A 25,627-nucleotide genomic window follows, 5' to 3' on the forward strand; every position below is an offset into this window, starting at 1 on the left:
GCACTGAAAGTACGTCCCACTACAAACACAAGATATAAAAAGTAGTGTATTGTAGTGGAGAGTAGATATAAAAAGTGTTCGAATCCCAGGCGGGTACCAATTTTTGTAATGAAATACGTACTCAACAAATGTTCACGATTGACTTCCACGGTGAAGGAATAACATCGTGTAATGAAAATCAAGCCCGGAAAATTATAATTTGCGTAATTACTGGTGGTAGGACCTCTTGTGAGTCCGCACGGGTAGGTACCACCACCCCGCCTATTTCTACCGTGAAGCAGTAATGCGTTTCGGTTTGAAGGGTGGGGCAGCCGTTGTAACTATACTCAGACCTTAGAACTCATATCTCAAGGTGAGTGGCGTATTTACGTCGTGGATGTCTATGGGCCCCGGTAACCACTTAGCACCAGGTGGGCTGTAAGCTCGTCCACCCATCTAAGCATAAAAAAAGGAGTGGAGATATAAGCAGGAAGTTAATTTGGAAAACGAGGGAAAGAAAAGAGAAAGCAGTGCAGAAAGCAGCAATCGCTAGAATAAAGTGAGATATCATGCAGGTTTCTTAGCTTTTGATACTGGAACTCAAGACTTTGATAATATAATCCAAATAGTAAATATTTCACAAGTGGACCTCACATGTGTATATGTTTTTATTAAAGTATCAACAGAATCCATACGACCACATGGGCTACTATGTGGATGTGCTTTCGATAAACACAATGTTATTTGTGTGAGCTCGTAGCATTCTATATTATATTTGGTATCGATATTTCGGATTATCCACATAGCGTGTTGTACAAGATTCATTGAAACAATATTATACGATTAGTATAATAACTTCACTGGTGGTAGGACCTCTTGGGAGTCCGCACGGGTAGGTGCCACCACCCCGCCTATTTCCGCCGTGAAGCAGTAATGCGTTTCGGTTCGAAGGGTGGGGTAGCCGTTGTAACTATACTGAGATCTTAGAACTTATACCTCGAGGTGGGTGGCGCATTTACGTTGTAGATGTCTATGGGCTCCAGTAACCACTTAACACCAGGTGGGCTGTGAGCTCGTCCATCCATCTAAGCAATAAATAAAAAAAAAGTAATACATCCTCAGTGAATACACATATGTATTAGCCTGACTTGTATCTCTATTATACATTTGTTTAACTGTGTAACGGAACCTTTGATAGTTGACCAATAGCAGTGCTCTTAATAGATTATATTGTGTAAAATTTATAGATTAAAATATGATATTAATATGAATTAAGTATCTATTTATTGTTTTTTTTTTACCTATTGAAAGAATCTTCTTTTCAATCCTTTTAATTTGGAAAAGGTAACTGTAGTTCGTTGTATTTTCTTTGTAATATCTATTCTACTCTGCTGTTCATTTTATCGCTTATTAAATACTTAAATGATCTTCGGACTGGCTGTTTAAAATTATACATTTTCAGTTACCAACATCCACATCGATTGGTTACGGTGGATCGACTCGCAGTTGTAAAGTTTCTGACAAGTTGGAATTCCGTAAAACATGATACGTCTCCATTGTCACACAAAACAGGGATGTCAGTAAATATACTATTTTCTCCACAAAAAAAAAAAACAGGTCGCCGAGTAAAGCCGTGAAGTTTTGAAAGCTACCCATGACAGGGCCCTTCGGAGAACGAATGTAGTGTTTACACTGCGCTGCGATCACAATGGAGGCAAACTCTCCTCGCTGCTCGATTCTCGGATTATTTGAACGATACCCTGCCAAAGTTTGGACAGATGACTCGTATAAATGTGATAGATTGCCAGAAATTTGGATTAAGTTTACATTGTAATGGGGTCATGCCTCTGTTTTAAATTGTTAGATTTAGGTTCCTCAATGCTTTTTGGTACATGGCTTTTTGGTTTACAAAGGTTCAAAAGTTCAAAAAGGTTAAAAAAACTATAAAGCAAATTAACTGAAGTTAATGTCACTCCACGAAAGTTAATTTTTAAATTAATCATTGCAACTTACAAACATTAAATTGAAGCTTGTATAAATTTGTATGGTATCCATATGTATGTATTTGGGTAAAGAATCGAACCATACTATATGCGCATAGAATAAAATATAAAAAAATTTTTTAAGTGATTTTATGACCTGGTAACTAAGACCTTTAAGTCATGTCCTATTTTAATTTACATATTATATTCATAGTTTTATAAAAATGATAATGTGGAGTGAAATGAAATGAAATGAAGATGATTAATTTGAAACATTACTCAACTGAGATGAAATTAAATGAAATGAGATGATATGGGATGAAATATAACCTCAGTAAAATGGTGGTCATTTACTGAGATTTTTTCAGTGGACTTTTTGGAGGATCCCGAAAAGTTACGTCCAGCAGCTTTGTTTCGTTTTCCCACATTTGTGCACTTTCACAGATATGAAACAGTTAATAAACCACCGTTATTACACATTTAAACCTGAAGAAACACTAAATAGACAAAGTAAAACAAATCACACAACGTCACTCCTCGCGTTCCCGCCAAAACGTATTTTTTTTTTAAGAGTTTTTATGACCTGGTAACTAAGACCTTTAAGTCATGTCTTATTTTACGTTATATTCTTAATTTTATGAAAAATGATAATATGGAGTGAAATGAAATGAAAATGATTAATTTGAGACATTAATCAACTGAGATGAAATTTAATGAAATGAAATGATATGGGATGAAATATAATCGCAGTAAAATGGTGGTCATTTACTGAGATTTTTTCAGTGGACTTTTTGGAGGAACCCGAGAAGTTACGTCAAGCAGCTTTGTTTCATTTTCCCACATTTGTGCACTTTCACAGATATTAAACAGTTAATAAACCACCATTATTACACATTTAAACCTGAAGAAACACTAAATAGACAAAGTAAAACAAATCACACAACGTCACTCCTCGCGTTCCCGCCAAAACGTAAAAAATATAATAACATAGATTAAACAATAAAAAAAAAGTTATTAAAAATTAATTTTGTTTGCTCTTTCTACTTACTTCTCGCATGAATAATATGTGTTTGCTTTCCCATATTCTCAGCGATGTTATTGTTGGTGAATTCTCATAAATTCCAGGTAAGTCGATCGTCTCTAAACGGGCTGCAATAACAAACACCATAACCAAACAGAACCGAGTCAAACACAAACACATTATAAGAGAACTTTTTTTTTTCTTAATTGCACGAGACAAGTTCTCAGCTCACTTATTACGTAAACAGTATAAAACTGAACGTCGGTGTATCGGTAGCTCATTAATGGACTAAAGTTTTCGTAAAATATTTGAACGGCTAGCCTAATCGTAATTACCGAGTGGTGGTCGCGGCGACATAAAGAACGCAGTCGGTTCGTGTTTGTCAGATGAAAGGCCGGTCTCGGTTGAAACACATCGATATACATGTGTAAATAAATATACGCTCTGACGTCTCAGACAAACATCTCCAACGGTCGATGATTGCTGACAGACCAGTTTCGAACTTGATCCATCTCTGAAGGCAGCTCAAACTAAATTAAAAATTGTAGAAGTACCCACGGTTACACGTTCCGCATCCGAACTCTCCGTTCGTAAAGTTTACGCTGATGCCCTAAATATTTCTCGTATAAAAACTAAATATCTCGGATTAATTCAGTACCTTATCTTGTCACCATATTATCATTGTTTTATGTCGCTTACATCGTTTCGAAGCTAAAACAATAATAATAATAATAAAGCCCTTTAATTCCGAACTACAATCATGAATTTTAACATTTTTGTGTTTTTTTTTACATTTTATACTAATAAAATTAAAAAAATTTATCTGTATTTTGAAACGACAAGGAGTTCAATTTAATTCATTACAAATTATTGTTGCAGTAGCTACGCTATGATGTTTTTTTTTCTGTTTTAGGAATTTGATCGTGGCATAGACGGAAGCCCGTATTAGTCAGAGCTATAGTTCTGTGTCATTCCACCGTAAAGTAAATTGTACGATCTTATTCGAAAGAAATAGCTGCTCCAATACTCGTTGAGTCTCTTCATAGAAAGTAGGCTTTAGAATTAGTATGTACAGCAGGAAATTTAAAGACAACGCTTGTTGCAAACATTTACGTATTACGTAATTTACGTAATTAAGAAAGTCCTTAGTTTCTTGACGCTTTCGGCATGCGGTAGATCTTTACAAACACATAATGATCATCGCCACTTCGTTGTTTTGATCAATAACATTATGTTTAACGTGACACGTTTTTTTTTTTTTAAGATTACATCGCCAAAACATTAAAATAGGCAACACTACAAACAACACAACGCAAATTATAAATACTCGATTTCATTACGATCAAAATCTTGAAACGGTATCTATAATAATGTGTGCTTGGTTCTAAAGAAAGGTACGAAATTAAATAAAGTTGTAGTATAGATCTATTTTAAGATTTTCTACTGTTTAATGCAAATGTGGAGTCGGCTAGGACGAGAGCATAGCTAATAACCGGATTGTCTTCTCAGGTTACGACTTGTGCCGATAGGAAATTGTTGTTTCCACTATCTTCTTCTTCATCGTTCTCTCATTGCTGAAGGTCGCGATCACGCGTATGTAAGTCTTTCCGTAAAGATCGGTCCGCTGCGAGGTGGACCGCCTGTTGAATGGTGCCTCCAACTGCCCTCTTTATAGTGTCCGATCATCTTGTTAAGCTGCTTTCAGACTACGCTATAATATAAAGCATATGGTATATAGCTCATAGCACAACAATATCGCGCACCATATATTGTTATGGTTATTTTTTTTCCTACGTATGCTAATACATGTCAGTCTGGGGACCGGCGAGGGGGCCTAAGAAGACGACGTGCAAGCTGCTCTGTACGCGTTTTACGCAAGAGCATCCGGGTGATGGAAGGCCGGCTACCCTCGATCCACGCTGGTTGTGGCCCAGCGGGGTATTCCGTAGGGTAACCCACTCTAACCGGCGCCATCTAGGCGGGCTTCGGACAGTCGGCCGACCGAGAGGGCTGGTGGTCGTGGCACCGACGACCGCCAGTCTGGCGTCCCAAGGGGGAGGGTGATGGGAGAGATGTGCTCCGCACTAAACGCTTCACTTTCCCCCCTTTGCCTTGTCATGAGTTCTGTCTCATGCGAGGTTTGGACGTTGGTTGTTGAGCGACAGGAGGTTTTAGTCAGTTCGACTCTTTCATACCCCGCCCAGTATCCCCAGAAAAGGGCGGAAGTCCGGCGATTTCCTCAAAAAAAAAAAAACCTATGCTGATAGCCTTGAGAGGCTATTTCAGCATAACCTTAACTAGTAGGCGAGCTCACGGGGCTTAAACCTGACGACGTTGCTAGCACGAACCCTAGGAAGAGCCGTGCTTCGCAGAATCTACCACCGGATCGGAAACGCGACCCACTGAGAAGATCCGGCGAGAAACTCAGTAGGCTGTGTCTGTGGGTTAATTTACTTGTTGAGCCCTTCGTCGCAAGCGACGGGTTCGCCGAGAACGGTGACCGGTGCTTGAGGTATCTAAAAGCACCGGACACGTTCACATTGTACTGTACTATATATTATTGGCTAAGTATACGTTGCTATACTATATGGTACTATAGTACAGCATAGTCTGAAAGCAGCTTAAGTGCGCTGCCTTTGGCTCGTTTCCCCTGCACTTGACCAAGAATAAGAAGCTTTTCCAGACTATGCCTTGGACACTGCATGATATGTCCGTAAAAGCTGAGGGTTCGATCTTGGCAAATGCTGGAGAGCAGCCTCGTGATGTAATGCCTTGCAATACCTACACGATAAAAATAATACATTCAGCTTTCGTTTTAACACACAAATTGACAAAATAAGTAGAAACTTTGAACATGTAGTGCACTAGTATTTGTGTAACAAAAAGAATAATTTCTTGAAACTAATAACGCGTCATCTTTTTTTGCTTTTGTAGGCAGGCTAGCAACAGCCTGATGATAGTGGTTACGTCGGCCATGTTAGAGGCACAGCCAGCCGGTCGCTAACGTCACCTATTGTGATGATAATATTATTATTATTTTTCCCTACCTATTCGGTGATCTAAGGGGCTATTCCAGAGACGCCTGGAGGAGTAGTTAAGCTCACGGGCTCAATTTGAAAAAAAATGCTAACATTAACTGGCATGAGCAATGCTTCGCAGAATCTAACACCGTATTGGAATCACGACCCACTGAGAAGATCCGGCGAGAAAGTCAATGGGTTGTATCTATAGGTTAATTCGCATCTTAAGGGGCCTAAAAGTGCCGAAAGAGGATCCGACAAGACATGCTTCGGACGACGTCACCTGGGTTGGATAAGATCATATTATATAAACAATCTCTGAAGTACCAACAACAGTAATCAGATGAATGGTATAGGAACACTAAGAGGATAAAACATAAATTTTGAAGAAGTTTTTATTAGCTTCATATTTATGTATGTTCTTTTGTAAGTAACGGAACCTTTGAATTATCTCCGACTCATTATCGCCGACTTCAATACGTCCGATTAACTTGTAAATTTATACACGGCTCATGAGCCGATGACAATACAATAATTTTATAACTTCGCTCTAATATCTTAACCAATAATAAGAGGATGAAAACAATTTAATTCATAGTTAGTTTGGTTGGCTACTTATGCGTGTTTGTTAGTTTTTATGCTAAGGTAAAAAACAATAAGCAGTTTTTTATTCATATACCTAGTTGGATTGATAATATCATAGGTTTCATTTATTCCTTGAACGTGTTAAGAGTTAAAGTTTATTTGGCTTTTCTTAATAACTCGCTCGAGATTTGTCTCTAGACAATTCTTTCACCCGACATGGGTCGCAACATGCATCTTTTGAAGTGAAACCATAGCGCAGGTTTTAAAGATTATTTGTAATTATCGACATTGAAAATAGATCACAGTTCGCTTGATGGATACCATCGCCTGCGAACCTCAGCTATGGTAGGAGCAGAACCATTGATTGCGTGGCGTAAGACGCGTGATCTTTACATCACCTAAATAGTTAAGCTATGTACGGTACAATTTTTTTTACCGCCGTAAAGTATCTCCTATACTACTACAATCTAGCCTAATTTAGGCTACAAGGTGATTTAATTAAACAAATTAATAAATTGTGTATCGCTAAGAATGTGTCAATGGTATTCATTAACTGAAGACATGAGTGAACGAAGGGGTTAAGTATACCATTTTTAAGATTTTTTTAGTTTTTACATTGTACGAAGGTGTTATGTGCCTATAAATGATATTAGACCTTAATACTCCAAGCTTAAAAGCTATTTTTAGAAATTACATGTGACGAAGGAGTATGTACGAAGAAAAAGGACAAGTAACAAAAGCTTGTTGGCAATTTTCTCAAAATTATTAAATTGTATCATATCACCCTTCATGCACACATGTCTTCAATTATTTTCCCGCATTTCTTTATTTTCGTGTACGTGTTTTGTACAAATAATAACAAGAACAGTTACATACAATGCGTGTGACGTAACAATACGAGTCTCAAACGAAGAGCAAACCTCTCGAGTCTGTTCGAGTGTCAAGGTTCATTTCAACTCGATCTACGAGACATCGAGAGGACTGGCGCCATTTTTACTTCACGATGCGATTATTTTACTGCAAATAGACAAAAAATAAAGTTAAAAACAGATAGTTCATGTGGTCACCTTACCAAACTTTTTTTATTGCCGTATAGGCTGACGAGAACATGCTCCACGTGATGGTGTGTGGTTACCGTGGCCCAAGGACATCAGCAATGCCAAGGGTAGAGCCAAGCCGCTGCCTTCCGTTTAATACTCTAACTTCGTGTTACTTGTCCCAGCTCACCACATCCTGTATTGATAGTTTTTTAAATTGACAACGCAAAAGACACAACGCTGTGTGACTATCTTTCAGATAACACCACGTGTAGTATTTTTGTCCGTTTTTGTGAGTCGTACACATAATTAAAACTACTTGAACGGATTAATCTCCCATATTTTACTGTTTACGGCTTATCCGCCGTACGCAATTTGTAGCGTGAGTTTGTTTGTAAGTCTGCCCAGGGAGAACTAAAACGGAAAATCAAGTTAAAAAAAACTCCAGGTTTAGTTTAGTGTTGAATGAGTTGCGGCGCTAAGTAGATGCGTCATAGGAATTTGCCCATAAAATAGACGTCCAAAGAAGTTCCGACAAAATAAATATGATAATCTAGAGGCCGCCATATGACGTTGCGCCATTTCATAATTAATACGCTTTTATTAGCTTCAGACGTATGTATGTATGTTTGTAACGGTATCTTTGAACATGGTTTTGACCCCCTTCAAAACGTCGGATTAACTCAAAATTTGCTACACTTATTATGAATCGATGGCAATTCAATATTTAAAAAAAAATTTAAAAAAATTAAATTCAACTAAAAAATGAAAAATAAATAATAGTTGAAAAAAACTAACAAAATTTTATAGAAAATCTAACTAAAAAATAGAAAATAAATTTTAATGAATTTGAATTAAAAATAGTGTAAGAAAAAAAGCGTGGGGTGCTTTTCAGGATATTATCAAAATGACCCTTCTACTCATATCTGTTCATAAAATATTTATACCTACTTATACCACGCACCCCACGCTTTTTTATAATAAAATATTTTTTTCTTACACTATTTTTAATTCAAATTTATTAAAACTTATTGTCTATTTTAAAAACACGACGTTGTAAAATGTTGCTCACGCGAAAGTGTTAATGGGACGAGACGAATCGTATCGTCACTTGTAAAACACTATACCGATGTTTACATGCCCCATGACATACGTAGTTTACTTTCGAATTCTTCTGTTAAAGTACTCTGGCCATTCGGGTTGAACTCTCCACGACCCACAGTCACCGAAACTTGAGTTTTGGAGATCGTGGACTCGCACAGACCACCGTGGCGAAGTATCAATTTGACGATGACCTTTATCTTAAAAACAATTTCTGCTTTATTTTTCATTTTTACTTTGTTGTATATACACTGAGATGTACAAATAATTTTACACAGTTTCCGTGGCATTTATTAACTCGAACTAAATTACCTTTGCGCGGACAGTAAATTATAATATTTTTTTTAAAGTATTATAAAAAAAAAAAAAACAGGTTTTATAGAAAATCTAACTAAAAAATAGAAACTAGTTAAATTTATTGTAAAAAAGCATGGGGTGCGTGGTGTCAATTGTTAAAAATATTTTATTAACAGATATGAGTAGAAAAAGGTTTATCATTTTCATAACATTTTAAAAAGCACTACTTTTTTTTCTTTTTTTTAGTTGGATTTTCCAAAAATAAAATCCAACTAAAAAAACAAAAATGCGTGTTTTTTGGTTTTTTTAAACTATCATTTATTGGTGCTACAAATAAAACATTAACATGTCAATAACAAGCTATTAATTTGTATATTGTGGAATAGTTGTCAAAATTGGGAGCTAGTCCCAACAAAAAATCTCTAATCCTGATTATCCTAGTAAGGATAACGGGTGTAACTGTTTAAAATATTGAATTGTCATCGATCCAGGATAAATATGCCAAATTTCGAGTTAATCCGACATTTTGAATGGGATCAAAATCATTTTCAAAGTTTCCGTTACATACATACATACTAACATACGCATGAAGCTAATGAAAGCGTTTTAAAAAAACCATATTGTTCTATCACGCTATCCTTCATATTGAATTTTACCTTTTTAATTTATAGATGGGTCATACATAGATGGGTCAACGAGTTCACTTGTTGTTGAGTAGTTACCGGCGCACATGGACATCACCAAATGAACGCAGCCACCCACCTTGAGACATGAGGTCCTAATCTCAATTATATAGTATAAAGGTTGACAAATGTAAACATGAAATTGTATGAAACTGTAACGAAGAATTAAAAAAAAAACTCGATTACGCACGTTGCCCTTAATATTGTGTTTGTTACAAGTACAAGGCAAGAATGACAGAAATAATGACGTAAAATTCTTAACTTTTTAAATAGAAATTTCAAGGGTCATTACAAATATTTTTGTGCAAAAAGAATTAACAAATTAATGTACTCATGAAACAGTAATTGATCTAAACTATTTTTGGCATAAGTTTGTAGAAATAAACATTGTAGTCCCCAGCTAGAAATTATTTTTCATAAATTAGTATGTTTTTGATTATCAAATTTAAAATTCGCGATACTGCTTTGAGTTATATTACGTAATTTACAATTTACTAACACATGTTTAATCAATTCCACCAATGTATATTTACACATGCTTAAAACCATCGACTTGGTTAAGCCCGGTCGAGAGTATCAAACAAATAAAATACACTCAAGACGCCATCAGATAATAGCAATATTAATTTTGTCAAACACTCAATTGGAATTACATAATTTTTACAGTTGATTAATGTCTCAAATTAATCATCTTCATTTCACTTCATTTCATTTCACTCCATACTATCATTTTTCATAAAAATAGGATGACTTAAAGGTCTTAGTTACCAGGTCATAAAATTTCTTAAAACATCAATGTAAATCAAAATACAACCATCAATGATATATAACAATCATGGATGTGTGAAAACGTGACTTTCGCAACACGTAACCGTCGGTCTGGCATACAGCCTATTAGGTGAGCCGACGTTCAAAGCGTGGAGCTATATGCAAATGCGTCTCGACGCCTCGGGGTAACGCTACGACTCCTACTCAGTTCTCACAGTATAAAACGCACAGTAATGTCATTGTTGTTTACTTTAAATACAGTGTTCAATAAACTATTAACTGTTGACCAAACAGGTATTATGTTAATTTTAAGCTATAGCATAGCTTTTTTGAGCGCGGCGACCAAATCAAGAAATTCCATAACGAAAATAAAGCCTAACACTACCCACTCCGCCTACCATGTAGCTCGCGTTCAACACATTCAAACGTTGCGATTGTATAGTGTTTGTGAATAAGCGCGCGGCGTGAAGTCACACTGCATGCGCATCATGTAAATTCTGCCCATCTCTCTCTCGCGCGGTCTAGCTTATGAGTTAATGTTTTGCTTTTGTTAATGTTTATAAATATAGCGTGGTCTTATTTTATTATTTTTTTAATATTAAATTATAATTGCATAATTTGATAAAAAATGCTAAGCAATATTTTATTTATTTTTTATTGCCTGTATATGAATTCGAGCTCACAGCCGGCATGGCGGTGAGTGGTCGTCATAGCTGTTGTTCAAAAAAAACGGTAGGCAGCGGCTTGGCTCTGCCCCTGGCAGTGTTGAAGTCCATGGGCGACGGTAACCACTCACCATCAGGTGGGCCGTATGCTCTTCTACTTACACGGACAATAAAAAATAAAAAATAAAACTAATACCAGCAATGACAACAAAGTAGCTGCATGATCATTTCCTGAATTGTCCAAATTTTTCCAGTGACTCTCAAGTGATGCGCTTACAGACACTTACAGATTTTTTATCGTGTAGACGGGTTAATGAACTCACAGCTCACTACCATTAAGTATTTACCGAAGACCGTAATAAAGTTTGATTTTTACTTAAGTACCTCTCAATTCTAAATAACGTACTTAATAGCTTGCTTTATTGTCAAGTTATTGAAGATACGAATCGACGTTTAGAACCGAATATTTTATTTACTTGTAATACTGTGATTTAGTCGCAACTATGTGTGAGGCGCCGCGGGGCGCAGGCGAGAGTCGGAGGCGGCACGCTGTTTGTGTGGTAATGTTTTGTTATGTACTGTGTGCACGCTTTATATAAAACTCGAGCTTTCAATGTATTTGTTACTTCTTCTTATTGGCCTTAATACATTTCTCTGTTTGTTTTTAAATGATGGCGCTTCGTATTTTATTGCGATATTTAGGTCCTGCCGAACTCGCATTAAATTATCAGATTTATCTATTTTAAGAAATAAAATAAAACAGATCAGTCTATCAAGCAGCTATTACAATATTTAGATGTAGATATTAGATTTTACCGAAATAACAGAATAAGGGAAAAGCCAATTTAAAATATAATCTTAAAGTAATATGTATTGGTAATTTATTAGTTTCTAGCCGTACCCGCCCGCTTCGCTGCGTATTTAAAATTAACATTATTGTTTATTGTCATTATTATTAGGGAGTCCAACACTCATATAAATATTAGCCTATCCATTAAATAAATGTATTTTCTATATGGATACCAAGTTTCAAGTCAGTTGGATGCACGGTTCAGTAGTTATAACGGAACACGCGAAAAAACCACGGTAGATTTATATATTAATATAGATTATTAATTGACCTACTATACGCTATATATGTTAGTCAGTTCGTTGACTGCAGAAACACAACCAAGGTTTCACAGAAGGTACAAATCCTTTAATATTTTCACATTTAAATCGTAATTCGATTAATATACAAGAGCTCTTGATCGCCGATCGACGTCAATCAGATAAAAGGCCCGACGAAATGTCCAGTTACAACTGAAACACAGGCCTCGAAACGCGGGCTCGCATTGTACGAGAGTCATTGTTAATTCGATTGAGTTCTTATAGAAAACGATACAGCATTGTTTGGTGGATTTTACATAACGAGCCGGCAAACGTGTCGGTGCTTTGTGCTCGGCCCATTGTGGGGGAGTGTCCAAACGTTTGAGATGTGAATTGAAAGGCGCCGCGTGATGACGAGGCGCGAGCTCAAGCTTTGTGGCGCAAGTCAATAAATTCGGATTTTATTTCTTTATCGTGAAAGTTTTTTTTTTCAACAGGAGAAAATCGCCGGATTCCCACCCGCGCGGCAGATGGGGTATGTGAGAGTTGAACCACACTAAAAACTCCTGCCGCTCACAGCCGGCGCCCTACCCCAGACCCGGCCGGAGCCCAGTCGGGACTATTATTATTATTAATTCTTTATTTCAGTTTTCTTTTTTTTTTTTAAACCATAACATTTTGTTAGTAATAATTACTTATAATCTATGTTAGTAACTTAAAAAATCTAACACATAACTATCATTATATACATTTTATACCATTATTGAGACGGCGGGACAGGGTTGATGCAGAACACATTACATTATCGTGAACGTAACGAATATTTTAATATTTTCGTTTGTCATTTAGTTTGTGAATTTCGCACATTGTGATTAATCAATTTATGAACCCTCAAAAGGAGGAGTGAAAGGCTATTTGGTATAAGCGACATTTCGCTTAATACGCGATATTTATCTTTGTAATTAAAGGTCCGTTTTATTCGCTATTATTACCAAAAATTCAATGTTTTTTTTTAACAAACTTCAATTGAGTTGACTCTATTCAAATAACTGAAGAAGTTATTTTGTTATGATAATTTTTCCAAATTTTAAACTTTAAATAACTCACCTGTAAAGTTGCAAGCCTTTCACCCCTCGATATATTGTATGTTATAAAAAACTTATATAATTTTAATGATCAGATAATTATTATGTTTAATTAACTTGTATTCTAAATAATGCACGTGCTTATTTAAGGCGTATCAAAGCGAAATACAACACCACTGCTTGCAATGAAGAGTTTTTGAAATAAATTTTCGTGATCGCATCATCGGTTAAGTGACTTTGACTACCAAATACCACGAGCCCAAAATAAGCTTCCCAGTTGAATCGGCAACGACGAGAACAAAACAACATCAGAGAATCAGTAGCGGATTAAAGGTCCAGAGCGCCTTAGGCAATCACTTTATCGGCGCCCCTGTACCGGCCATAAATGGCCATCATAATACTATAAATTTGAACTAGTTGTTTTTGCAATTACGATGATGTTGTATCATCAAACCCTGGAATTTAGTAGACCAAGATATTTAGTTCAAGCATTTACTTCTTAATCGTCGATATGTTATTTTCTTTATTCATTTAAAAATTCTGAGCTCGCGCGCCCCTTGTAACTACACGCCCCTAGGCACGTGCCTAGTTTGCCTTACGGATAATCCGCCTCTTGAGAGAATATTGTCTTGGTTTCATTTAATGTGTATTGTTTATTATTATTTTCGTTCAGCTCGTGACTTACACCACACGTTAAGGTTGCGTTACACCGCGGAGCTCTTTGAACTGTCCAAATGATTGTTTTATATTTGTAAAGCGTTGAATAGTGCCCCTATTCTAAGTCGCTGACGCAATCCACCAATTCAATTAGTACCACTCCGGTTTTATTTTTGTAACTGACTGAACTAAACTTACTTTTAAATTGTTTATTTTGTTGTACGATATTTTTTCTAATGCCTTCGTAATTAGACGATGATAAGGCCTATTTTGTCGTCAGTGGTGACTTATTTTAAATCGAATATGGAGTGTCAGAGGCTGCGTCGTTTCCTAATACTACTAATTACAAGTTTTCCTAAAATTATACTCTGATAAATTCGGCAGGCAGCGGCACTGCCCCTTGTATTCCTGAGGTATATACTCCTTTACCTACAAGCAATTAAAAAAATCAATTACCTTTTCAATATTTGAACTTATTTTTATACTTCACTAGCTGACCCAGCAGATTTCGTAGTGCCTCAATCGATAAATAAAAGACCTAAACTTTTGTATAAAATAAACTTAAAACAAACAAAAGGAATCCGTCCGACGGGGGACACATCAAAGGAAAAACAAAATTGTTATTTTTATTTAATTTCGAGCATTTTCATATTTATCTACCTTTTAAGCCTTCTCTGGACTTCCACAAATAATTCAAGACCAAAATTAGCCAAATCGGTCCAGCCGTTCTCGAGTTTTAGCGAGACTAACGAACAGCAATTCATTTTTATAAGAAAGTTTTGATCGCTGTTATATTGGAACTTTTTAATGTAAAACAAATTTGCAGCACTTCGGTTTCTAAACACCGTGATATTATAAACAAGAACTTAAGCAGTAATTTTTGGGTAAGTTTTTCTATAGTAAATTATTTACTTCTTCTTTCTTAATCCGCAAAACATTGACAGCATGGTTTTAATTTAATAATTTAATGACTAGTTAGTGGTCTCATTAATAGGATTATTAGAATGTACCTTAAAACACAAGAAGAAAAATACGATTTAATGGTAATAGAATATTCACTGGACACTTTTAGCGGGATCTATAATTATAAAGAAAATACTAGAACTTGAAAACAACAACCACAGACTAGTTTCAGATTTCTTTATTATAATAAATTCACAATCAAACTTTATTCATAACAAAGCTCAGTTTTCAATGATGATAATGTTTTTGATTATTTCAGGTCGGGGATTTCAAAGAGACATTTCAATTGGACAGCAGGGCGTAGCTGCGTAGCGTAGTTCGTAGCGCTTCTACGATATATTTGTATTAACAGTTAGAAAACTTCTCAGCATAAGTAAAATAATAGATAGATGCAAAATTATCGGCCATATTGTACGCTCGCACGTGTAGATATGTAGGTATGTCCATTCCATCTATTTCTACCGCTAAGTCAAATCCGGTTAAAGGGTGGCATGATCGTTAAAGAATACAATTGTGATACCGCTCTCAGTTCTAATTGTCGATGGTTTTTTTTCTACGTATGCTGATACCATTGAGAGGCTATGTCAGCGTTACCGAACGAGATGATCGATGGCGACATTCATTATTATTTATAGGCTAACTATTTCACAGATAATACACATAAATTAGTTATAGCTAAACAACTCAAGCACTAAATAAAAATGTTTACGGGCGTCGGCCACTAGATGGCTTCGCTTCGACTAGTTTCTCATTGCTCCTGTAGATGGCAGTAGCATATTACCTATCCTATATTTTATATTTAATGAAGGATTTTGTAAATTTTCAGAAATCACAAATTGATAAAATTTAGTCAATTTGTCTATAACAAATAAAGACTATGTTTTTTTTTATAAAAAATATAAAATTATTTTCTGTGTTTATGTTATGCAATAATTAAATGCCTTAACTTTAATAACATATAAGTTTAGGGGCGTCCGCTACAAGATGTCGCTAGTTTCCATACAGAAAAATATTTGTCTTAAAGTATCGTGGTTTTAGGACCCTAACTATATAACACTAGGCCAGGACGGACGATGAGCTAGTTCATCCAACTAGTCCAATAAAAAAGTATTTTTAAATTTATGATCTTTCGTCACGCTAATAAAAATGATTAGAAAGAAGAAAATTATTATTCGAATTTTTATTATACTGCATTTATGTAAGTGTACGTAAATAAGTATATTTAAAAAAAAGACTTTTAATTGCGTCATATTTGCTTTGAAGCTATTGTTGACATTTAATGATATTGAAAACGACCATTTCTTTTTGCGTGAAATAGTTATTTTTCATTGCTTGCAAGAGATCACTCTAAGCGATAAAACCGCCAATCGTAAAACTTTTTCCTTATTATTTTAAGAAGTGTTAATTTTTTTTTACTTTTCGACTTTTTTGATTAAGATCAATCGATCTAATTTTAAGTATCAATTTTCAGACCATCACAAAAACCTATGACGTTTAAAAGTCAAAACTGTAACATCTATTATATATAACAGATCACTTTGCGCTCTTCAGTTGCTGAAACTCATGAAGTATACTCGTATACATATATTTATACAATTTGAATTGAATATGAATATGCATTCTTGTGAGTCCGCACGGGTAGGTATCACCACCTGCCTATTTCTGCCGTGAAGCAATAATGCGTTTCGGTTTGAAGGGTGGGGCAGCCGTTGTAACTATACTGAGATCTTAGAACTTACACCTCAAGGTGGGTGGCGCATTTACGTTGTAGATGTCTGTGGGCTCCAGTAACCACTTAACACCAGGTGGGCTGTGAGCTTGTTCACCCATATGATCAATAAAAAAAATGCATTTACTAAAATATCGTAGTATTACGTAAACTATGTGAATAATATGTGAGCGTGTGAACGCATTTGCCGGCCTGTAATCAGTCGACGTGGCTCCCGTCACTAATCACAGCTAGTCTCGACAAACTATACCGTTTCTATCATACTTCGACTGTGTTCAATATTCTATTAATATTTTTTCGTGTCGTATAACATCGAGACGACATATCACTTTTGGTTGGACTTGGTTATCTTTATCGGGTTGTCAATTCGCACGGTTACAATAATAGGGAGCTTGGCGGAAAATAGTGCCAAAAATGTCCATTATATTGTTGATTCACTGATCTTCTTTTTAATTTTTCACACCAGACTAACGATTTTCGTTTTAATTCATATGTAGTATTCACAAAAAAGCATTAACGAATCAATAAGAAACTCATTGTTCTGAAGTGGTAAAACATTTCGATCCCACATCGGGCCGGCGCCGCTTTGATGAAATAATTGACACTCGACACAGAAATACTATTTTATAAAAAAAAAAAAACTTCGGCGCTGTTTCAACTCTCGAAATGTTTTTAAATTAACGCCTTGATTGAAATGTTTTCTTTGGCAATCTAAAAAAAGTTCTCACGTCAATGCCAAGCAAATTGTGAGATCGGTTTTTATATTTTTACTCCCGACTTTCTCCCCAATTTTGGTCTTTCGTGCTCTTCATATCCGAGGATCGGTACCACCATCAATATCCAGGATATTCACGATGTTGTGCCACCTCGTCCTATCTTGGGCCACTCTGAATCGAAGGTGATGCAGACCTTCTCAAGCCAGCACATTGGACTGCGCCCCGGCAATCTTCAGCCAATAATCACTTATTTTTCAAGATTATCTCTGTCTTTCTTGGCAATGTGTATATAACCTTATTATCTAAGTGAGTAATTTGTTCAAACTTAAGATTGCGTTGGATAAACTCCATAACATAAATAGCCGCATGTAATTATATTTGTATGTAGCAATGCTCTATTCAGAAAATCCATTAAAATCCCAATGTATGTAATGAATAGTTCGTCAAATACAAATCTGTAATCTCGTTAATTGATTTTTTTTATTTTATTGTTTAGATGGGTGGACGAGCTCACAGCCCACCTGGTGTTAAGTGGTTACTGGAACCCACAGAAATCTACAACGTAAATGCGCCACCCACCTTGAGATATAAGTTCTAAGGTCTCAGTATAGTTAAAGCGACTGCCCCACCCTGCAAATCGAAACGCATTACTGCTTCACGGCAGAAATAGGCAGGGCGGTGGTACCTACCCCTGCGGACTCATAAGAGGTCCTACCACCAGTAAATAAATCTACCGCAATAATGTTTTTGTTTTAAATTTTACTAATTTTATCTGTAGCAGTATATCCTAGTCGGCTATTTTTTTGTTAAGTCTGATTGCCTTTCACCGTTAAGTGTTATGGAACGGACCGTTGGCCCAATATTGAGGCTATTAACTTATTATCTCTAGAAAGTGTTATATTAAACAGTAATTTTGTGAAAACGTGCCAATTACGTGTCGACGAGGGGACAGCCACTGTTTTTTAGTCCCTCGCCTGATAGCAGATGCAACGCTGTCGCTTCCTTAAAAACATTTCTACACGAATAGTGTCAAATCATTGTTTCCATTTACACTTTAATACGTCGGAGCCACAAATATTTGGAGGTCGTTTTTTTCTATCATTCAATTAATCGTGTTAGGTTTTTTTTTAACCGTCAATTGTTTATATTGTGTGAACAAATTGTATTTCTCCAAACTTCATTTGATAACACAGTTTACATGATAAAAATAAATTTAATTTAAAAAAATATTTTGATTTTAATGTTTTGTTCGTTGAGATGCCGCGAAACACAAATATTTCATTTTGTTACTCAAGGTAGCTCTTATTCAGTCAATTGTAATTAAAAGTACTTTTACGGTTTAATCTCGCGAGTTTTCGTAGCCACGGGCGATAACAATATTATGACAAATAAGATGCGAGACGATATATAATAAAAGTATTTTTAATTACGTCTAGGACTCACAAAGACCGGAGAAAATATGAAAGTTTTTTCTGTCTGTCTGTATTAGACAGTAGGAGACCCGTGAGCTCATATATAACAATAAAAATAAGAGTTTATAGATGGAGATGGAGTATTAGTTGAGATTATACATATCTCATTCTCTCGCAGGCCAAATATTATAGACGTCTCTTTTTAGTTTCACTTTTCGCGTCGTGTTTCAAATCAGAACGCTAATTAAAAAGTTTTCACTTCAACTAAGATACAATAGGATTAAATTAATATAAAAATAAAACACAAGGGTCAATCGAAAATGTTTTTAACCTCTGGAAACTGTATGCCTAATAGTTCGTTTCTTTTGTTTATCGCCCTCTGAAAGCTCTCGGACAAGTTTCGTATCATTCCTACGAAAAGGGCAACGAATGTTTTATCGAACGCCGATAAGAATCAAGCTACCGCTTTTGTAAACTCGTAAATTAATATTGAGTTTTGTTTTTGTTGACTTGAGTAGAGCGTCGAGAAATATTAGGTCACATTTCATGGGCTGGTCTTTAAAGTTCGTGTTTTGGGTCGTGGGTGGACGAGCTCACAGCTCACCAGGTGTTAAGTGGTTACTGGAGGCCATAGACATCTACAACGTAAATGTGCCACCCACCTTGAGATATAAGTTCTAAGGTCTCAAGTATAGTTACAACGGCTGCCCCAACCTTCAAACCGAAACGCATTACTGCTTCACGGCAGAAATAGGCAGGGTGGTGGTCCCTACCCGTACGGACTCACAAGAGGTCCTACCACCAGTAATTACGCAAATTATAATTTTGCGGGTTTCCTTTTTGTTACACGATGTTATTCGTTCACCGTGGAAGTCAATCGTGAACATCTTGTTGAGTATGTATTTAATTAGAAAAATTGGTACCCGCCTGGGATTCGGACACCGGCTTATCGCTCAACACGAATGCACCGGACGTTTTATCCTTTAGGCTAAAATCGTGTTAGATAAAGTAAGTTAAGGTACGGATACAAAATACGGTCGTTGAAGGAAACTTGTTTTGTAGCGCATTTCCGTCTGCCACCTAATTCTATTCACCTTTAATGACGTTAAATCTGACAGCGAAGTATCAATAAAAATTAAATAAATCACAAGTCATCGCACCGAAATTCCGTTAAAATGTGGCACATATGTTATAACATCAAAGCACACGTGGTCCGCAATTAAACCGGTCCGATACTGTGTTATTAATTTTTTCCACTTCTTCCTTGAATATTTATAGAGCAATTTCACTAAAAGCAACATGATTACGCGTTAAGATTAGGACCGCCCGAGTACTTCAAGTTGCTTTGCTATGATAGCGTAAAAATATTAAATTAATGCAACATATTTTTTTATGTAAAGCTGGCTGGTATGTTCTGATTTTGATTTTGCTATAGATAAAAAATAAGTAGCTGTTCTCAACAATCTTCATTGACTACACTAATTATTGACACACATTAATAAAGTTTATTAACTCTATTTTACTTATTATATATTATTTATTATTCTATTTTACTTATTACATATTATATATCATTTATATTTTATTTATGATGTTCAAGATTGACTTCCACGGTGAACGAATAACATCGTGTAATAAAAATGAAACCCGCAAAATTATAATTTGCGTAATTACTGGTGGTAGGACCTCTTGTGAGTCCGTTCAGGTAGGTACCACCACCCTGCCTATTTCTGCCGTGAAGCAGTAATGCGTTTCGGTTTGAAGCGTAGGGCAGCCATTGTAACTATACTGAGTGAGACCTTAGAACTTATATCTCAAGATGGGTGGCGCATTTGCATTGTAGATGTCTATGGGCTCCAGTAACCACTTAACATCAGGTGGGCTGCGAGCGACTACCCATCTAAGAAATAAATATAAATAAATAAATAAATTGGAAATTGTCAATTGAAAATGTATTAACTCGAGAGAACCTTTGTATTCGACAAAGAAATAAATATAGAATTATGAATTGTTTAGAAATGTATTCCAAGACGTGTTTACGCGTTAAGTATATACAATATTGTGTTATGTGTGTGTCGTGTGGCATACGTTTGGCAAGACAGTGTAGTTTTAAGTGGCATGTATAGGAAGAGGCGTCAGGCGGCGCTCGAAGGCCCCTCTAATTATCTCAGAGATCCCGCACCGATAGCTCTGGCTTTTATCTCGAACACTCTTCCATTAACCAAATATACAGCTTTGTAGCTAGATAATCACATACTACAGTATTTTTCAACTCTAAAACCAATTAAAAACATTTTGATAGACAAAAATTAATGTAATTATTTATTCTGTTTGGTTTTGTTCTCATGGTCGGCCGGTGCGCCAAACATTGACTTCCGTTGCAAACTAAATTTATCTAGATTTTTTTTTTTTATGAACGGTAACCATTGTTTTCTGTATAACAAAAATTATGTAAAACTTGATGGACCACTTAGATAGCAAGTTGGAACTAAACATGTTTATCTTTTTAAGCGTGAGATCAAGACAACGGTTTGTTTTCATGTAAATTACTTAAAAAATAGATTAAGATTATGTCGGTGATTACCTGCTCATTTATGAATTTGTACCATTCATAAAGTTACGACGGACAGACATACCTACGTAATAATGTGAACCAAATGAAACTATAATTTTCAGAGAGCTTACCTTTTACTGGTGGTAGGACCTGTTGTGAATCCGCACGGGTAGGTACCACCACCCCGCCTATTTCTGCCGTGGAGCAGCAATGCGTTTCGGTTTAAAGGGTGGGGCAGCCGTTGTAACTATACTGAGACCTTAGAACATATATCTCAAGGTGGGTTACGGCATTTAGGTTGTAGATGTCTATGGGCTTCAGTAACCACTTAACACTAGGTGGGCTGTGAGCTCATCCACCAATTTAAGCAATAAAAAAACCTAACGAACTGTTCAGCATAGAAAATCATAGTACCATTTTACTTCTTTTAACACGTTTTTTATTAGCTTGATACTTATAATAATATATAAACATATTATGTGTTTGTTTGTATATAAAATGAATCTTTGACGTCCGATTAACAGTAAATTTGAACACGCAACAAGGACTGATGACAATACAAAAATTAACTTTTCTCTAATATCCTGACTAGTATCAACAGGAAAAAAAAGATGAAATCAATTGTTAGTTCGACTAAGGTTTCCTTTTTTTTAGTTTTTAAATTATATACATACATATATTATTAAAAAAGCACGTCAGGTAGATCGACTTAATATTATAACTTATAACATAATTTAGATATCAATACTAGGACAGGACATCGCGGGGACAGTCCTTAATGTGTGTACTTGTTTACTCGCGCGCCATGTACCGTTTATTAAAGATAAAGAAATATTCCGTAAAGCACTAAAAACTAAAGTATTTTTTACATTTTCATTTCAATCGGTTGAACAAAACGCGATCGCAAACAATCCAAGATCCGAGCAAATTCAAGAAATATTTTACGTAAAGGACCCCTTAACTGTTGCACGTTTCAATTTTTCAAATCAATATTTCCATAATCCTATTTCACGTCACGTCTAATAAAGAATAATAAATAATAGTTTAAGAAAATTAATAAAATACGCTTTCATAGAAAATCCAACTACAAAATAAAAAAATAATTTGAATTAATAATTGTTTTGTAATGGTATTTTGTTAGTTTTTTTAAACTATTATTTATTTTTCATTTTTTAGTTGAATATCTAGTTTTTCAATATTTTTTTTAATATTTTACTGTTGTCGATCCTTAATAAGTATACCAAATTTCGAGTTAATCCGACGTTTTGAAGGGGATCAAAATAATGTTCAAAGATTCCGTTACAAACGTCTGAAACTAATAATAAAAGCATATTATAAATTGTCAGCGATAATTCGTATTAAATAGAAATATCTAAATTTCATAGGTGTACGTCAGAAGCCTAATGGAGCGAATAAAGCCGCTTTGTCGTCGTCTAATTTGCAAATTAACGCGTGCAATGAAAGCCCGGCCACTCGAGCACAGTGCAATCTAATTAATTAAAGCTTTCGCCCCTGTGTACGGCGTCTAACTTCGCTTTTCCCGCGTCCTCTATGTGATTTCAAATTAATTATTTGGTTCCAATTTTTTCGCACTATGCCTGCGTTAAGATATACTGAAAATAGTGTAGCGCATCTTGTTTTTTTTTTTGACTATTCGTGCCTCTGAAATAGTGCGGCATTCTGACGCAGATTTCCTGATTTTTGTATGCCTTTCAAATAATCAACCTAAATTTAAATTATTTAAATCTTTTAAATCACAAGTGAAATATTGAAAATTGTACAATCAGACGCTTAGAACGACTTAATAATCTGTAAATGTTCTGTTAATTACATTACGAATGTTTAATATCGTTTTTCTCTTACACATACATATTATGAAATACAAATTGAATGGTACAATCTGTAAACAAAATATATCGTGTTACACAATTAGTTGCATCACACCTAAACAAGCAACTATCCCCGCCCTGCTCGAAATAGTTCAGCAGCCGCCCCTGACTCTCGCACCAAGGTAACGTTATTTGGACGCTCCTAATGGACTAAGTGCTTGCCAAATGGCCCGCGCCACGGAGCTTTTAATGAAATTTTCCTCCCTTTGTGAGACGGAATTGGCGCAATCAATCCATTTACACTTTGTTTCGCCAACAGTGGCGCTACTACCGTCGCTATCGTGTGCCCTCACCGCATCGAGTACCTACAGCTTTTAGTCAAAACTAAATAGCTTTTAACGTTTACAACCGAGAAAGGTTTTAAATTGATTGACCTCGGTGCCTTAAAATGCCATATTCTTTTATGAATTTAATGAAGAAACTTGTCAATATTTGTCTTCATGATTGAAAATTCATGATTAACTTGAAAAAATTTAATTAAGATGATTACATCTCTAAATTATTTATTAAATTAAATTAATTTATCTAAATAATTAATATTAAATTATCTAAATTATTTTGGCGTTTTCTTCTTTTTGTTATTTTTTAGTATTGTTATTTTTTGTTTAGTTAAAAAGAATAATAAAAATAAATCTAACCTTGGAATAGAAATTGAATTTCATGTCTACAAAATTGAATTTGAAGTTAAATAAACGTATAAGTATTTCTAATACAGGCATGTTTATTTATCTTATTATTATATTCTTCTTTATATTATTTCTTATCTTATAATAATATTATCTTTATCTTATTAGTTTAATCTGATTTTTAGTCGATCATCCTAACGAGAGTTATCATCTGATGTCGAGATTTTTCTCCAAGCCTAACACAAAGACAGGAAAAATAATAATGCACGGAACAAGCTACCGGCTCATCGATTATCCATCCGGTATCACGGCACTGGTCTTCCACCGACAGCGAGCACTCCAGAGCCGCGCTAATAAGTTATTTAACATCTAAAATTCAACGGGATACCGAAGACAGTGCACCAGATGTTCATATGTAGCATGACTAACGTGACCATACGTCCCGCTTTGGGCGGGATTGTTCCGCTTTCAGGCTGTCCGTCCCGTTGTCCCCAATGAGAACAAAAATGTCTCACTTTCATTTATCTTTTGTCCATGTGTTTAATAGAAACTTACCAAATACTTACCTTATAATACCGTACCTAAATACTTATCCGAAATCCTTATTGTAAGGTCCTAATTTTGCTGTAGAAAAGTAGTTTTTTGTTGCGAAATTATTTATAAATATTATTTTAAGGCCAAGTTGGTGTAAGAATGAAGATGACAGTGAAGTCATTTTTCAAACCATAAGTATTTTTTATTTTGCACTTAAATATTACATTTTCGACGTACCCTATATAAATGTATTTATTTATACCTATACGAAATTCTGTAGGCGTCCCGCTTTGACACGAAAAAAAAAGGTCACTCTTTTTTTTATTGCCTTTGTAGGCAGACTAGCATACGGCCCACCTGATGGTGAGTGGTTACCGTCGCCCATGGACTTCAGCAATGCCAGGGGTAGAGCCAAGCCGCTGCCTACCGCTACGTTAAGCATGACCCATATCTCGAACTCCAAATTCTTACGAAAAATACTATTTTCTATCGGCATAGATAATATTTCTTTTCGGACTTCGTTTTACAATAAAGAACACTAACTAATGGATCAACGAGGCAATCAATATTAGGTATAATTATTAATTAATATATTAATTAACTAATAATTAATTAAAAAATATTAATTAATTAATTATGTTTCGTACAATCTACGTATACCTACACACGTATACAATACGTTATATTGACTGTTTATGAAAACATTCCATGATATAGGTATGTTTGACAAAGTCCTTAGGAGGTAAATTCAGTTTTGTCCTCTGCTAAAAACTAAGCAATTTACTCTACGCGATATTATTATTATTATTATTATTATTATTATTATTATTTTGTATTGCCTAGATGTGTGGACGAGCTCACAACAGCCCACCTGGTATTAAGTAGTTACTGGAACACATAGACATCTACAACGTAAATGCGCCACACACCTTGAAATATAAGTTCTAAGGTCTCAGTATAGTTACAACGGCTGCCCCACCCTTCAAACCGAAACGCATTACTGCTTTACGGCAGAAATAGGCGGGGCGGTGGTACCTACCCGTGCGGACTCACAAGAGGTCCTACCACCAGTAAATTACCAACAATATGGTGAAGTTTAATATGTAATAGAATTAGAGTGTAATCTAATTTAATTTTTAAAATGCAAAATGTTTCTCTGTGGCTAAAATCTTAATGATGTTTAATTAATGTAGTTTTATAGGTGAATTATGTAAAAAAACCTATATAATTTATAC

At 35.4% G+C, this 25,627-nt stretch overlaps 1 long non-coding RNA gene across 1 annotated transcript; it reads right to left on the bottom strand.

Moving 5' to 3' along the window:
* Nucleotides 1-7,098: 7,098 nt before the first annotated feature.
* Nucleotides 7,099-9,923, bottom strand: LOC110385804 (uncharacterized). Its single transcript, XR_002431055.2, has 2 exons — nucleotides 9,679-9,923; nucleotides 7,099-7,604 (listed from the first exon to the last, which is right to left on the bottom strand). It is a non-coding gene; the product is annotated as an uncharacterized LOC110385804 (long non-coding RNA).
* Nucleotides 9,924-25,627: the final 15,704 nt, after the last annotated feature.

Source organism: Bombyx mori, chromosome 21, assembly GCF_030269925.1.
Source record: "Bombyx mori chromosome 21, ASM3026992v2".
NCBI lineage: Eukaryota > Metazoa > Arthropoda > Insecta > Lepidoptera > Bombycidae > Bombyx > Bombyx mori.